Below are 15,152 nucleotides of genomic sequence, written 5' to 3' on the forward strand. Positions count from 1 at the left end.
AGAAAACATTGCACTGCCCAGAGTGAAAAGAAAGAGTCACCTCCTATTTGGCAATTAGAGCCACATTAGCATATTTAGAAAAATGATCATAACTTTGCAAAAGATACAAGTTTTTTTAAATAAACAAACCACACTGTAATTATCAGCAGCAAAGCGCCTTTTAGATTAGTTAGGAAATAGGGAATTAATAAACTGGTGACAGAGACTCTTAAAATGTAGGGTCCGGCATCTGATTAGTGACAGAGCAGTGGAGTATGGCATAATCGCAATATGACTGCAATTAAACTTTTTTGTTACCTAGCGCAAGCATATTACCTTATTTTTATCGCTTCATGGAGGCAGAAAATTCAAGACGTAGTCGGCAGGATTTGAACCTGCGCGGGGAGACCCCAATGGATTTCAAGTCCATCGCCTTAACCACTCGGCCACGACTACAGATAAAGAACTGTGCCACAAGACCCTGCTGAGCTCAGTAAGTTTATCATTGGAAGCGCAGCGGTTGCTGCTGTCGAAACTAAAGGCATAAAAAGACAGCCAGACTTTGGGTGCTAACAAAACAGCCAGACTTTGTCTACAGGACAAAAGTAAGGAGGAATTCTGCATCTTTTGTCTGCGTTTGTCTTGAAGCGACTTTCAGCTTTGACAATAGCCTCCTTTGCCTCCTTTTAAATGCGCAGGAAGTCAGCACGGGACAGATTAGCTGCTGGGACCTCAGATAAAGTTGGGACTGGTAGAGCAACTTTCGGATGTTGCCAATAGACCAGAAAGAAAGGAGAAGATTGCGTCGATTCCCCAGTATAATTCTTATAGGCAAATTCTGGCCACGGAAGGAGATTAGTCCAATCATCTTGCAAGGGAGAAATGAATTTTCTGAGGACGTTTTCTAATACCTGGTTTATTAAAAGTTATGAGCTTTTTTTCTAAATATGGAAAGGAGCCTTTATTAGACAACTGGGAGGCAACACCAGCGATTCTCCTGAGGTGGAGCCATCTCACAACCTCTGACAATGTCCAATCGGCATGAAGTTGCTTCACAGTATAAATGAGTAAAGCTGGAGGGAAGGGGGATCAATTCAAACAGCCATATCTCGGTCTGGGGACGACCTGGAACAGTGGTTCTGGTGGCATATGAAAGAGGAGATTCTAGTCTTTCATATGACACCAGGATCGCAGTTCTAGCTGTGCGACAACCCGAGATATCATCAGTTAAACACACAAGTGGTTATAGAAGCTGTATTTTATATGATCATGTTGTGTTTTGCTGGGTCGGGAAGGGGGAGAAGCTGTATGGTGGTTGGACAGCGTCATACAGAAAACATTGCACTGCCCAGAGTGAAAAGAAAGAGTCACCTCCTATTTGGCAATTAGAGCCACATTAGCATATTTAGAAAAATGATCATAACTTTGCAAAAGATACAAGTTTTTTTAAATAAACAAACCACACTGTAATTATCAGCAGCAAAGCGCCTTTTAGATTAGTTAGGAAATAGGGAATTAATAAACTGGTGACAGAGACTCTTAAAATGTAGGGTCCGGCATCTGATTAGTGACAGAGCAGTGGAGTATGGCATAATCGCAATATGACTGCAATTAAACTTTTTTGTTACCTAGCGCAAGCATATTACCTTATTTTTATCGCTTCATGGAGGTAGAAAATTCAAGACGTAGTCGGCAGGATTTGAACCTGCGCGGGGAGACCCCAATGGATTTCAAGTCAATCGCCTTAACCACTCAGCCACGACTACAGATAAAGAACTGTGCCACAAGACCCTGCTGAGCTCAGTAAGTTTATCATTGGAAGCGCAGCGGTTGCTGCTGTCGAAACTAAAGGCATAAAAAGACAGCCAGACTTTGGGTGCTTACAAAACAGCCAGACTTTGTCTCAAGGACAAAAGTAAGGAGGAATTCTGCATCTTTCGTCTGCGTTTGTCTTGAAGCGACTTTCAGCTTGACAATAGCCTCCTTTGCCTCCTTTTAAATGCGCAGGAAGTCAGCACGGGACAGATTAGCTGCTGGGACCTCAGATAAAGTTGGGACTGGTAGAGCAACTTTCGGATGTTGCCAATAGACCAGAAAGAAAGGAGAAGATTGCGTCGATTCCCCAGTATAATTCTTATAGGCAAATTCTGGCCACGGAAGGAGATTAGTCCAATCATCTTGCAAGGGAGAAATGAATTTTCCGAGGACGTTTTCTAATACCTGGTTTATTAAAAGTTATGAGCTTTTTTTCTAAATATGGAAAGGAGCCTTTATTAGACAACTGGGAGGCAACACCAGCGATTCTCCTGAGGTGGAGCCATCTCACAGCCTCTGACACTGTCCAATCGGCATGAAGTTGCTTCACAGTGTAAATGACTAAAGCTGGAGGGAAGGGGGATCAATTCAAACAGCCATATCTCGGTCTGGGGACGACCTAAAACAGTGGTTCTGGTGGCATATGAAAGAGGAGATTCTAGTCTTTCATATGACACCAGGATCGCAGTTCTAGCTGTGCGACAACCCGAGATATCATCAGTTAAACACACAAGTGGTTATAGAAGCTGTATTTTATATGATCATGTTGTGTTTTGCTGGGTCGGGAAGGGGGAGAAGCTGTATGGTGGTTGGACAGCGTCATACAGAAAACATTGCACTGCCCAGAGTGAAAAGAAAGAGTCACCTCCTATTTGGCAATTAGAGCCACATTAGCATATTTAGAAAAATGATCATAACTTTGCAAAAGATACAAGTTTTTTTAAATAAACAAACCACACTGTAATTATCAGCAGCAAAGCGCCTTTTAGATTAGTTAGGAAATAGGGAATTAATAAACTGGTGACAGAGACTCTTAAAATGTAGGGTCCGGCATCTGATTAGTGACAGAGCAGTGGAGTATGGCATAATCGCGATATGACTGCAATTAAACTTTTTTGTTACCTAGCGCAAGCATATTACTTTATTTTTATCGCTTCATGGAGGCAGAAAATTCAAGACGTAGTCGGCAGGATTTGAACCTGCGCGGGGAGACCCCAATGGATTTCAAGTCCATCGCCTTAACCACTCGGCCACGACTACAGATAAAGAACTGTGCCACAAGACCCTGCTGAGCTCAGTAAGTTTATCATTGGAAGCGCAGCGGTTGCTGCTGTCTAAACTAAAGGCATAAAAAGACAGCCAGACTTTGGGTGCTAACAAAACAGCCAGACTTTGTCTACAGGACAAAAGTAAGGAGGAATTCTGCATCTTTTGTCTGCGTTTGTCTTGAAGCGACTTTCAGCTTTGACAATAGCCTCCTTTGCCTCCTTTTAAATGCGCAGGAAGTCAGCACGGGACAGATTAGCTGCTGGGACCTCAGATAAAGTTGGGACTGGTAGAGCAACTTTCGGATGTTGCCAATAGACCAGAAAGAAAGGAGAAGATTGCGTCGATTCCCCAGTATAATTCTTATAGGCAAATTCTGGCCACGGAAGGAGATTAGTCCAATCATCTTGCAAGGGAGAAATGAATTTTCTGAGGACGTTTTCTAATACCTGGTTTATTAAAAGTTATGAGCTTTTTTCTAAATATGGAAAGGAGCCTTTATTAGACAACTGGGAGGCAACACCAGCGATTCTCCTGAGGTGGAGCCATCTCACAGCCTCTGACAATGTCCAATCGGCATGAAGTTGCTTCACAGTATAAATGAGTAAAGCTGGAGGGAAGGGGGATCAATTCAAACAGCCATATCTCGGTCTGGGGACGACCTTGAACAGTGGTTCTGGTGGCATATGAAAGAGGAGATTCTAGTCTTTCATATGACACCAGGATCGCAGTTCTAGCTGTGCGACAACCCGAGATATCATCAGTTAAACACACAAGTGGTTATAGAAGCTGTATTTTATATGATCATGTTGTGTTTTGCTGGGTCGGGAAGGGGGAGAAGCTGTATGGTGGTTGGACAGCGTCATACAGAAAACATTGCACTGCCCAGAGTGAAAAGAAAGAGTCACCTCCTATTTGGCAATTAGAGCCACATTAGCATATTTAGAAAAATGATCATAACTTTGCAAAAGATACAAGTTTTTTAAAATAAACAAACCACACTGTAATTATCAGCAGCAAAGCGCCTTTTAGATTAGTTAGGAAATAGGGAATTAATAAACTGGTGACAGAGACTCTTAAAATGTAGGGTCCGGCATCTGATTAGTGACAGAGCAGTGGAGTATGGCATAATCGTGATATGACTGCAATTAAACTTTTTTGTTACCTAGCGCAAGCATATTACCTTATTTTTATCGCTTCATGGAGGCAGAGAATTCAAGACGAAGTCGGCAGGATTTGAACCTGCGCGGGGAGACCCCAATGGATTTCAAGGCCATCGCCTTAACCACTCGGCCACGACTACAGATAAAGAACTGTGCCACAAGACCCTGCTGAGCTCAGTAAATTTATCATTGGAAGCGCAGCGGTTGCTGCTGTCGAAACTAAAGGCATAAAAAGACAGCCAGACTTTGGGTGCTAACAAAACAGCCAGACTTTGTCTACAGGACAAAAGTAAGGAGGAATTCTGCATCTTTTGTCTGCGTTTGTCTTGAAGCGACTTTCAGCTTTGACAATAGCCTCCTTTGCCTCCTTTTAAATGCGCAGGAAGTCAGCACGGGACAGATTAGCTGCTGGGACCTCAGATAAAGTTGGGACTGGTAGAGCAACTTTCGGATGTTGCCAATAGACCAGAAAGAAAGGAGAAGATTGCGTCGATTCCCCAGTATAATTCTTATAGGCAAATTCTGGCCACGGAAGGAGATTAGTCCAATCATCTTGCAAGGGAGAAATGAATTTTCTGAGGACGTTTTCTAATACCTGGTTTATTAAAAGTTATGAGCTTTTTTTCTAAATATGGAAAGGAGCCTTTATTAGACAACTGGGAGGCAACACCAGCGATTCTCCTGAGGTGGAGCCATCTCACAGCCTCTGACAATGTCCAATCGGCATGAAGTTGCTTCACAGTATAAATGAGTAAAGCTGGAGGGAAGGGGGATCAATTCAAACAGCCATATCTCGGTCTGGGGACGACCTTGAACAGTGGTTCTGGTGGCATATGAAAGAGGAGATTCTAGTCTTTCATATGACACCAGGATCGCAGTTCTAGCTGTGCGACAACCCGAGATATCATCAGTTAAACACACAAGTGGTTATAGAAGCTGTATTTTATATGATCATGTTGTGTTTTGCTGGGTCGGGAAGGGGGAGAAGCTGTATGGTGGTTGGACAGCGTCATACAGAAAACATTGCACTGCCCAGAGTGAAAAGAAAGAGTCACCTCCTATTTGGCAATTAGAGCCACATTAGCATATTTAGAAAAATGATCATAACTTTGCAAAAGATACAAGTTTTTTAAAATAAACAAACCACACTGTAATTATCAGCAGCAAAGCGCCTTTTAGATTAGTTAGGAAATAGGGAATTAATAAACTGGTGACAGAGACTCTTAAAATGTAGGGTCCGGCATCTGATTAGTGACAGAGCAGTGGAGTATGGCATAATCGCGATATGACTGCAATTAAACTTTTTTGTTACCTAGCGCAAGCATATTACCTTATTTTTATCGCTTCATGGAGGCAGAGAATTCAAGACGTAGTCGGCAGGATTTGAACCTGCGCGGGGAGACCCCAATGGATTTCAAGGCCATCGCCTTAACCACTCGGCCACGACTACAGATAAAGAACTGTGCCACAAGACCCTGCTGAGCTCAGTAAATTTATCATTGGAAGCGCAGCGGTTGCTGCTGTCGAAACTAAAGGCATAAAAAGACAGCCAGACTTTGGGTGCTAACAAAACAGCCAGACTTTGTCTACAGGACAAAAGTAAGGAGGAATTCTGCATCTTTTGTCTGCGTTTGTCTTGAAGCGACTTTCAGCTTTGACAATAGCCTCCTTTGCCTCCTTTTAAATGCGCAGGAAGTCAGCACGGGACAGATTAGCTGCTGGGACCTCAGATAAAGTTGGGACTGGTAGAGCAACTTTCGGATGTTGCCAATAGACCAGAAAGAAAGGAGAAGATTGCGTCGATTCCCCAGTATAATTCTTATAGGCAAATTCTGGCCACGGAAGGAGATTAGTCCAATCATCTTGCAAGGGAGAAATGAATTTTCTGAGGACGTTTTCTAATACCTGGTTTATTAAAAGTTATGAGCTTTTTTTCTAAATGTGGAAAGGAGCCTTTATTAGACAACTGGGAGGCAACACCAGCGATTCTCCTGAGGTGGAGCCATCTCACAGCCTCTGACAATGTCCAATCGGCATGAAGTTGCTTCACAGTATAAATGAGTAAAGCTGGAGGGAAGGGGGATCAATTCAAACAGCCATATCTCGGTCTGGGGACGACCTGGAACAGTGGTTCTGGTGGCATATGAAAGAGGAGATTCTAGTCTTTCATATGACACCAGGATCGCAGTTCTAGCTGTGCGACAACCCGAGATATCATCAGTTAAACACACAAGTGGTTATAGAAGCTGTATTTTATATGATCATGTTGTGTTTTGCTGGGTCGGGAAGGGGGAGAAGCTGTATGGTGGTTGGACAGCGTCATACAGAAAACATTGCACTGCCCAGAGTGAAAAGAAAGAGTCACCTCCTATTTGGCAATTAGAGCCACATTAGCATATTTAGAAAAATGATCATAACTTTGCAAAAGATACAAGTTTTTTTAAATAAACAAACCACACTGTAATTATCAGCAGCAAAGCGCCTTTTAGATTAGTTAGGAAATAGGGAATTAATAAACTGGTGACAGAGACTCTTAAAATGTAGGGTCCGGCATCTGATTAGTGACAGAGCAGTGGAGTATGGCATAATCGCGATATGACTGCAATTAAACTTTTTTGTTACCTAGCGCAAGCATATTACCTTATTTTTATCGCTTCATGGAGGCAGAAAATTCAAGACGTAGTCGGCAGGATTTGAACCTGCGCGGGGAGACCCCAATGGATTTCAAGTCCATTGCCTTAACCACTCGGCCACGACTACAGATAAAGAACTGTGCCACAAGACCCTGCTGAGCTCAGTAAGTTTATCATTGGAAGCGCAGCGGTTGCTGCTGTCGAAACTAAAGGCATAAAAAGACAGCCAGACTTTGGGTGCTAACAAAACAGCCAGACTTTGTCTACAGGACAAAAGTAAGGAGGAATTCTGCATCTTTTGTCTGCGTTTGTCTTGAAGCGACTTTCAGCTTTGACAATAGCCTCCTTTGCCTCCTTTTAAATGCGCAGGAAGTCAGCACGGGACAGATTAGCTGCTGGGACCTCAGATAAAGTTGGGACTGGTAGAGCAACTTTCGGATGTTGCCAATAGACCAGAAAGAAAGGAGAAGATTGCGTCGATTCCCCAGTATAATTCTTATAGGCAAATTCTGGCCACGGAAGGAGATTAGTCCAATCATCTTGCAAGGGAGAAATGAATTTTCTGAGGACGTTTTCTAATACCTGGTTTATTAAAAGTTATGAGCTTTTTTTCTAAATATGGAAAGGAGCCTTTATTAGACAACTGGGAGGCAACACCAGCGATTCTCCTGAGGTGGAGCCATCTCACAACCTCTGACAATGTCCAATCGGCATGAAGTTGCTTCACAGTATAAATGAGTAAAGCTGGAGGGAAGGGGGATCAATTCAAACAGCCATATCTCGGTCTGGGGACGACCTGGAACAGTGGTTCTGGTGGCATATGAAAGAGGAGATTCTAGTCTTTCATATGACACCAGGATCGCAGTTCTAGCTGTGCGACAACCCGAGATATCATCAGTTAAACACACAAGTGGTTATAGAAGCTGTATTTTATATGATCATGTTGTGTTTTGCTGGGTCGGGAAGGGGGAGAAGCTGTATGGTGGTTGGACAGCGTCATACAGAAAACATTGCACTGCCCAGAGTGAAAAGAAAGAGTCACCTCCTATTTGGCAATTAGAGCCACATTAGCATATTTAGAAAAATGATCATAACTTTGCAAAAGATACAAGTTTTTTTAAATAAACAAACCACACTGTAATTATCAGCAGCAAAGCGCCTTTTAGATTAGTTAGGAAATAGGGAATTAATAAACTGGTGACAGAGACTCTTAAAATGTAGGGTCCGGCATCTGATTAGTGACAGAGCAGTGGAGTATGGCATAATCGCAATATGACTGCAATTAAACTTTTTTGTTACCTAGCGCAAGCATATTACCTTATTTTTATCGCTTCATGGAGGTAGAAAATTCAAGACGTAGTCGGCAGGATTTGAACCTGCGCGGGGAGACCCCAATGGATTTCAAGTCAATCGCCTTAACCACTCAGCCACGACTACAGATAAAGAACTGTGCCACAAGACCCTGCTGAGCTCAGTAAGTTTATCATTGGAAGCGCAGCGGTTGCTGCTGTCGAAACTAAAGGCATAAAAAGACAGCCAGACTTTGGGTGCTTACAAAACAGCCAGACTTTGTCTCAAGGACAAAAGTAAGGAGGAATTCTGCATCTTTCGTCTGCGTTTGTCTTGAAGCGACTTTCAGCTTGACAATAGCCTCCTTTGCCTCCTTTTAAATGCGCAGGAAGTCAGCACGGGACAGATTAGCTGCTGGGACCTCAGATAAAGTTGGGACTGGTAGAGCAACTTTCGGATGTTGCCAATAGACCAGAAAGAAAGGAGAAGATTGCGTCGATTCCCCAGTATAATTCTTATAGGCAAATTCTGGCCACGGAAGGAGATTAGTCCAATCATCTTGCAAGGGAGAAATGAATTTTCCGAGGACGTTTTCTAATACCTGGTTTATTAAAAGTTATGAGCTTTTTTTCTAAATATGGAAAGGAGCCTTTATTAGACAACTGGGAGGCAACACCAGCGATTCTCCTGAGGTGGAGCCATCTCACAGCCTCTGACACTGTCCAATCGGCATGAAGTTGCTTCACAGTGTAAATGACTAAAGCTGGAGGGAAGGGGGATCAATTCAAACAGCCATATCTCGGTCTGGGGACGACCTAAAACAGTGGTTCTGGTGGCATATGAAAGAGGAGATTCTAGTCTTTCATATGACACCAGGATCGCAGTTCTAGCTGTGCGACAACCCGAGATATCATCAGTTAAACACACAAGTGGTTATAGAAGCTGTATTTTATATGATCATGTTGTGTTTTGCTGGGTCGGGAAGGGGGAGAAGCTGTATGGTGGTTGGACAGCGTCATACAGAAAACATTGCACTGCCCAGAGTGAAAAGAAAGAGTCACCTCCTATTTGGCAATTAGAGCCACATTAGCATATTTAGAAAAATGATCATAACTTTGCAAAAGATACAAGTTTTTTTAAATAAACAAACCACACTGTAATTATCAGCAGCAAAGCGCCTTTTAGATTAGTTAGGAAATAGGGAATTAATAAACTGGTGACAGAGACTCTTAAAATGTAGGGTCCGGCATCTGATTAGTGACAGAGCAGTGGAGTATGGCATAATCGCGATATGACTGCAATTAAACTTTTTTGTTACCTAGCGCAAGCATATTACCTTATTTTTATCGCTTCATGGAGGCAGAAAATTCAAGACGTAGTCGGCAGGATTTGAACCTGCGCGGGGAGACCCCAATGGATTTCAAGTCCATCGCCTTAACCACTCGGCCACGACTACAGATAAAGAACTGTGCCACAAGACCCTGCTGAGCTCAGTAAGTTTATCATTGGAAGCGCAGCGGTTGCTGCTGTCTAAACTAAAGGCATAAAAAGACAGCCAGACTTTGGGTGCTAACAAAACAGCCAGACTTTGTCTACAGGACAAAAGTAAGGAGGAATTCTGCATCTTTTGTCTGCGTTTGTCTTGAAGCGACTTTCAGCTTTGACAATAGCCTCCTTTGCCTCCTTTTAAATGCGCAGGAAGTCAGCACGGGACAGATTAGCTGCTGGGACCTCAGATAAAGTTGGGACTGGTAGAGCAACTTTCGGATGTTGCCAATAGACCAGAAAGAAAGGAGAAGATTGCGTCGATTCCCCAGTATAATTCTTATAGGCAAATTCTGGCCACGGAAGGAGATTAGTCCAATCATCTTGCAAGGGAGAAATGAATTTTCTGAGGACGTTTTCTAATACCTGGTTTATTAAAAGTTATGAGCTTTTTTTCTAAATATGGAAAGGAGCCTTTATTAGACAACTGGGAGGCAACACCAGCGATTCTCCTGAGGTGGAGCCATCTCACAGCCTCTGACAATGTCCAATCGGCATGAAGTTGCTTCACAGTATAAATGAGTAAAGCTGGAGGGAAGGGGGATCAATTCAAACAGCCATATCTCGGTCTGGGGACGACCTTGAACAGTGGTTCTGGTGGCATATGAAAGAGGAGATTCTAGTCTTTCATATGACACCAGGATCGCAGTTCTAGCTGTGCGACAACCCGAGATATCATCAGTTAAACACACAAGTGGTTATAGAAGCTGTATTTTATATGATCATGTTGTGTTTTGCTGGGTCGGGAAGGGGGAGAAGCTGTATGGTGGTTGGACAGCGTCATACAGAAAACATTGCACTGCCCAGAGTGAAAAGAAAGAGTCACCTCCTATTTGGCAATTAGAGCCACATTAGCATATTTAGAAAAATGATCATAACTTTGCAAAAGATACAAGTTTTTTAAAATAAACAAACCACACTGTAATTATCAGCAGCAAAGCGCCTTTTAGATTAGTTAGGAAATAGGGAATTAATAAACTGGTGACAGAGACTCTTAAAATGTAGGGTCCGGCATCTGATTAGTGACAGAGCAGTGGAGTATGGCATAATCGCGATATGACTGCAATTAAACTTTTTTGTTACCTAGCGCAAGCATATTACCTTATTTTTATCGCTTCATGGAGGCAGAGAATTCAAGACGTAGTCGGCAGGATTTGAACCTGCGCGGGGAGACCCCAATGGATTTCAAGGCCATCGCCTTAACCACTCGGCCACGACTACAGATAAAGAACTGTGCCACAAGACCCTGCTGAGCTCAGTAAATTTATCATTGGAAGCGCAGCGGTTGCTGCTGTCGAAACTAAAGGCATAAAAAGACAGCCAGACTTTGGGTGCTAACAAAACAGCCAGACTTTGTCTACAGGACAAAAGTAAGGAGGAATTCTGCATCTTTTGTCTGCGTTTGTCTTGAAGCGACTTTCAGCTTTGACAATAGCCTCCTTTGCCTCCTTTTAAATGCGCAGGAAGTCAGCACGGGACAGATTAGCTGCTGGGACCTCAGATAAAGTTGGGACTGGTAGAGCAACTTTCGGATGTTGCCAATAGACCAGAAAGAAAGGAGAAGATTGCGTCGATTCCCCAGTATAATTCTTATAGGCAAATTCTGGCCACGGAAGGAGATTAGTCCAATCATCTTGCAAGGGAGAAATGAATTTTCTGAGGACGTTTTCTAATACCTGGTTTATTAAAAGTTATGAGCTTTTTTTCTAAATATGGAAAGGAGCCTTTATTAGACAACTGGGAGGCAACACCAGCGATTCTCCTGAGGTGGAGCCATCTCACAGCCTCTGACAATGTCCAATCGGCATGAAGTTGCTTCACAGTATAAATGAGTAAAGCTGGAGGGAAGGGGGATCAATTCAAACAGCCATATCTCGGTCTGGGGACGACCTTGAACAGTGGTTCTGGTGGCATATGAAAGAGGAGATTCTAGTCTTTCATATGACACCAGGATCGCAGTTCTAGCTGTGCGACAACCCGAGATATCATCAGTTAAACACACAAGTGGTTATAGAAGCTGTATTTTATATGATCATGTTGTGTTTTGCTGGGTCGGGAAGGGGGAGAAGCTGTATGGTGGTTGGACAGCGTCATACAGAAAACATTGCACTGCCCAGAGTGAAAAGAAAGAGTCACCTCCTATTTGGCAATTAGAGCCACATTAGCATATTTAGAAAAATGATCATAACTTTGCAAAAGATACAAGTTTTTTAAAATAAACAAACCACACTGTAATTATCAGCAGCAAAGCGCCTTTTAGATTAGTTAGGAAATAGGGAATTAATAAACTGGTGACAGAGACTCTTAAAATGTAGGGTCCGGCATCTGATTAGTGACAGAGCAGTGGAGTATGGCATAATCGCGATATGACTGCAATTAAACTTTTTTGTTACCTAGCGCAAGCATATTACCTTATTTTTATCGCTTCATGGAGGCAGAGAATTCAAGACGTAGTCGGCAGGATTTGAACCTGCGCGGGGAGACCCCAATGGATTTCAAGGCCATCGCCTTAACCACTCGGCCACGACTACAGATAAAGAACTGTGCCACAAGACCCTGCTGAGCTCAGTAAATTTATCATTGGAAGCGCAGCGGTTGCTGCTGTCGAAACTAAAGGCATAAAAAGACAGCCAGACTTTGGGTGCTAACAAAACAGCCAGACTTTGTCTACAGGACAAAAGTAAGGAGGAATTCTGCATCTTTTGTCTGCGTTTGTCTTGAAGCGACTTTCAGCTTTGACAATAGCCTCCTTTGCCTCCTTTTAAATGCGCAGGAAGTCAGCACGGGACAGATTAGCTGCTGGGACCTCAGATAAAGTTGGGACTGGTAGAGCAACTTTCGGATGTTGCCAATAGACCAGAAAGAAAGGAGAAGATTGCGTCGATTCCCCAGTATAATTCTTATAGGCAAATTCTGGCCACGGAAGGAGATTAGTCCAATCATCTTGCAAGGGAGAAATGAATTTTCTGAGGACGTTTTCTAATACCTGGTTTATTAAAAGTTATGAGCTTTTTTTCTAAATATGGAAAGGAGCCTTTATTAGACAACTGGGAGGCAACACCAGCGATTCTCCTGAGGTGGAGCCATCTCACAGCCTCTGACAATGTCCAATCGGCATGAAGTTGCTTCACAGTATAAATGAGTAAAGCTGGAGGGAAGGGGGATCAATTCAAACAGCCATATCTCGGTCTGGGGACGACCTGGAACAGTGGTTCTGGTGGCATATGAAAGAGGAGATTCTAGTCTTTCATATGACACCAGGATCGCAGTTCTAGCTGTGCGACAACCCGAGATATCATCAGTTAAACACACAAGTGGTTATAGAAGCTGTATTTTATATGATCATGTTGTGTTTTGCTGGGTCGGGAAGGGGGAGAAGCTGTATGGTGGTTGGACAGCGTCATACAGAAAACATTGCACTGCCCAGAGTGAAAAGAAAGAGTCACCTCCTATTTGGCAATTAGAGCCACATTAGCATATTTAGAAAAATGATCATAACTTTGCAAAAGATACAAGTTTTTTTAAATAAACAAACCACACTGTAATTATCAGCAGCAAAGCGCCTTTTAGATTAGTTAGGAAATAGGGAATTAATAAACTGGTGACAGAGACTCTTAAAATGTAGGGTCCGGCATCTGATTAGTGACAGAGCAGTGGAGTATGGCATAATCGCGATATGACTGCAATTAAACTTTTTTGTTACCTAGCGCAAGCATATTACCTTATTTTTATCGCTTCATGGAGGCAGAAAATTCAAGACGTAGTCGGCAGGATTTGAACCTGCGCGGGGAGACCCCAATGGATTTCAAGTCCATCGCCTTAACCACTCGGCCACGACTACAGATAAAGAACTGTGCCACAAGACCCTGCTGAGCTCAGTAAGTTTATCATTGGAAGCGCAGCGGTTGCTGCTGTCGAAACTAAAGGCATAAAAAGACAGCCAGACTTTGGGTGCTAACAAAACAGCCAGACTTTGTCTACAGGACAAAAGTAAGGAGGAATTCTGCATCTTTTGTCTGCGTTTGTCTTGAAGCGACTTTCAGCTTTGACAATAGCCTCCTTTGCCTCCTTTTAAATGCGCAGGAAGTCAGCACGGGACAGATTAGCTGCTGGGACCTCAGATAAAGTTGGGACTGGTAGAGCAACTTTCGGATGTTGCCAATAGACCAGAAAGAAAGGAGAAGATTGCGTCGATTCCCCAGTATAATTCTTATAGGCAAATTCTGGCCACGGAAGGAGATTAGTCCAATCATCTTGCAAGGGAGAAATGAATTTTCTGAGGACGTTTTCTAATACCTGGTTTATTAAAAGTTATGAGCTTTTTTTCTAAATATGGAAAGGAGCCTTTATTAGACAACTGGGAGGCAACACCAGCGATTCTCCTGAGGTGGAGCCATCTCACAGCCTCTGACAATGTCCAATCGGCATGAAGTTGCTTCACAGTATAAATGAGTAAAGCTGGAGGGAAGGGGGATCAATTCAAACAGCCATATCTCGGTCTGGGGACGACCTTGAACAGTGGTTCTGGTGGCATATAAAAGAGGAGATTCTAGTCTTTCATATGACACCAGGATCGCAGTTCTAGCTGTGCGACAACCCGAGATATCATCAGTTAAACACACAAGTGGTTATAGAAGCTGTATTTTATATGATCATGTTGTGTTTTGCTGGGTCGGGAAGGGGGAGAAGCTGTATGGTGGTTGGACAGCGTCATACAGAAAACATTGCACTGCCCAGAGTGAAAAGAAAGAGTCACCTCCTATTTGGCAATTAGAGCCACATTAGCATATTTAGAAAAATGATCATAACTTTGCAAAAGATACAAGTTTTTTTTAAATAAACAAACCACACTGTAATTATCAGCAGCAAAGCACCTTTTAGATTAGTTAGGAAATAGGGAATTAATAAACTGGTGACAGAGACTCTTTAAATATAGGGTCCGGCATCTGATTAGTGACAGAGCAGTGGAGTATGGCATAATCGCAATATGACTGCAATTAAACTTTTTTGTTACCTAGCGCAAGCATATTACCTTATTTTTATCGCTTCATGGAGGTAGAAAAGTCAAGACGTAGTCGGCAGGATTTGAACCTGCGCGGGGAGACCCCAATGGATTTCAAGTCCATCGCCTTAACCACTCGGCCACGACTACAGATAAAGAACTGTGCCACAAGACCCTGCTGAGCTCAGTAAGTTTATCATTGGAAGCGCAGCGGTTGCTGCTGTCGAAACTAAAGGCATAAAAAGACAGCCAGACTTTGGGTGCTAACAAAACAGCCAGACTTTGTCTACAGGACAAAAGTAAGGAGGAATTCTGCATCTTTTGTCTGCGTTTGTCTTGAAGCGACTTTCAGCTTTGACAATAGCCTCCTTTGCCTCCTTTTAAATGCGCAGGAAGTCAGCACGGGACAGATTAGCTGCTGGGACCTCAGATAAAGTTGGGACTGGTAGAGCAACTTTC

The 15,152-nt window shown here is 43.0% G+C and overlaps 9 non-coding genes across 9 annotated transcripts; all 9 read right to left on the reverse strand.

Annotated features, from left to right (window-relative positions):
- Positions 1–353: 353 nt before the first annotated feature.
- TRNAS-UGA (transfer RNA serine (anticodon UGA)) lies at positions 354–435 on the reverse strand. Its single transcript has one exon. It is a non-coding gene; the product is annotated as a tRNA-Ser (tRNA).
- A 2,537-nt stretch (positions 436–2,972) lies between these two features.
- Positions 2,973–3,054, reverse strand: TRNAS-UGA (transfer RNA serine (anticodon UGA)). Its single transcript has one exon. It is a non-coding gene; the product is annotated as a tRNA-Ser (tRNA).
- A 2,537-nt stretch (positions 3,055–5,591) lies between these two features.
- Positions 5,592–5,673, reverse strand: TRNAS-UGA (transfer RNA serine (anticodon UGA)). The gene has a single exon. It is a non-coding gene; the product is annotated as a tRNA-Ser (tRNA).
- A 1,228-nt stretch (positions 5,674–6,901) lies between these two features.
- TRNAS-UGA (transfer RNA serine (anticodon UGA)) lies at positions 6,902–6,983 on the reverse strand. Its single transcript has one exon. It is a non-coding gene; the product is annotated as a tRNA-Ser (tRNA).
- Positions 6,984–9,520: 2,537 nt separating this feature from the next.
- Positions 9,521–9,602, reverse strand: TRNAS-UGA (transfer RNA serine (anticodon UGA)). Its single transcript has one exon. It is a non-coding gene; the product is annotated as a tRNA-Ser (tRNA).
- A 1,228-nt stretch (positions 9,603–10,830) lies between these two features.
- On the reverse strand, positions 10,831–10,912 carry TRNAS-UGA (transfer RNA serine (anticodon UGA)). Its single transcript has one exon. It is a non-coding gene; the product is annotated as a tRNA-Ser (tRNA).
- Positions 10,913–12,140: 1,228 nt separating this feature from the next.
- TRNAS-UGA (transfer RNA serine (anticodon UGA)) lies at positions 12,141–12,222 on the reverse strand. The gene has a single exon. It is a non-coding gene; the product is annotated as a tRNA-Ser (tRNA).
- A 1,228-nt stretch (positions 12,223–13,450) lies between these two features.
- Positions 13,451–13,532, reverse strand: TRNAS-UGA (transfer RNA serine (anticodon UGA)). Its single transcript has one exon. It is a non-coding gene; the product is annotated as a tRNA-Ser (tRNA).
- A 1,229-nt stretch (positions 13,533–14,761) lies between these two features.
- Positions 14,762–14,843, reverse strand: TRNAS-UGA (transfer RNA serine (anticodon UGA)). Its single transcript has one exon. It is a non-coding gene; the product is annotated as a tRNA-Ser (tRNA).
- Positions 14,844–15,152: the final 309 nt, after the last annotated feature.

This window comes from Rhinoderma darwinii (genome assembly GCF_050947455.1).
Source record: "Rhinoderma darwinii isolate aRhiDar2 chromosome 1 unlocalized genomic scaffold, aRhiDar2.hap1 SUPER_1_unloc_17, whole genome shotgun sequence".
In the NCBI taxonomy this organism is placed as follows: domain Eukaryota; kingdom Metazoa; phylum Chordata; class Amphibia; order Anura; family Rhinodermatidae; genus Rhinoderma; species Rhinoderma darwinii.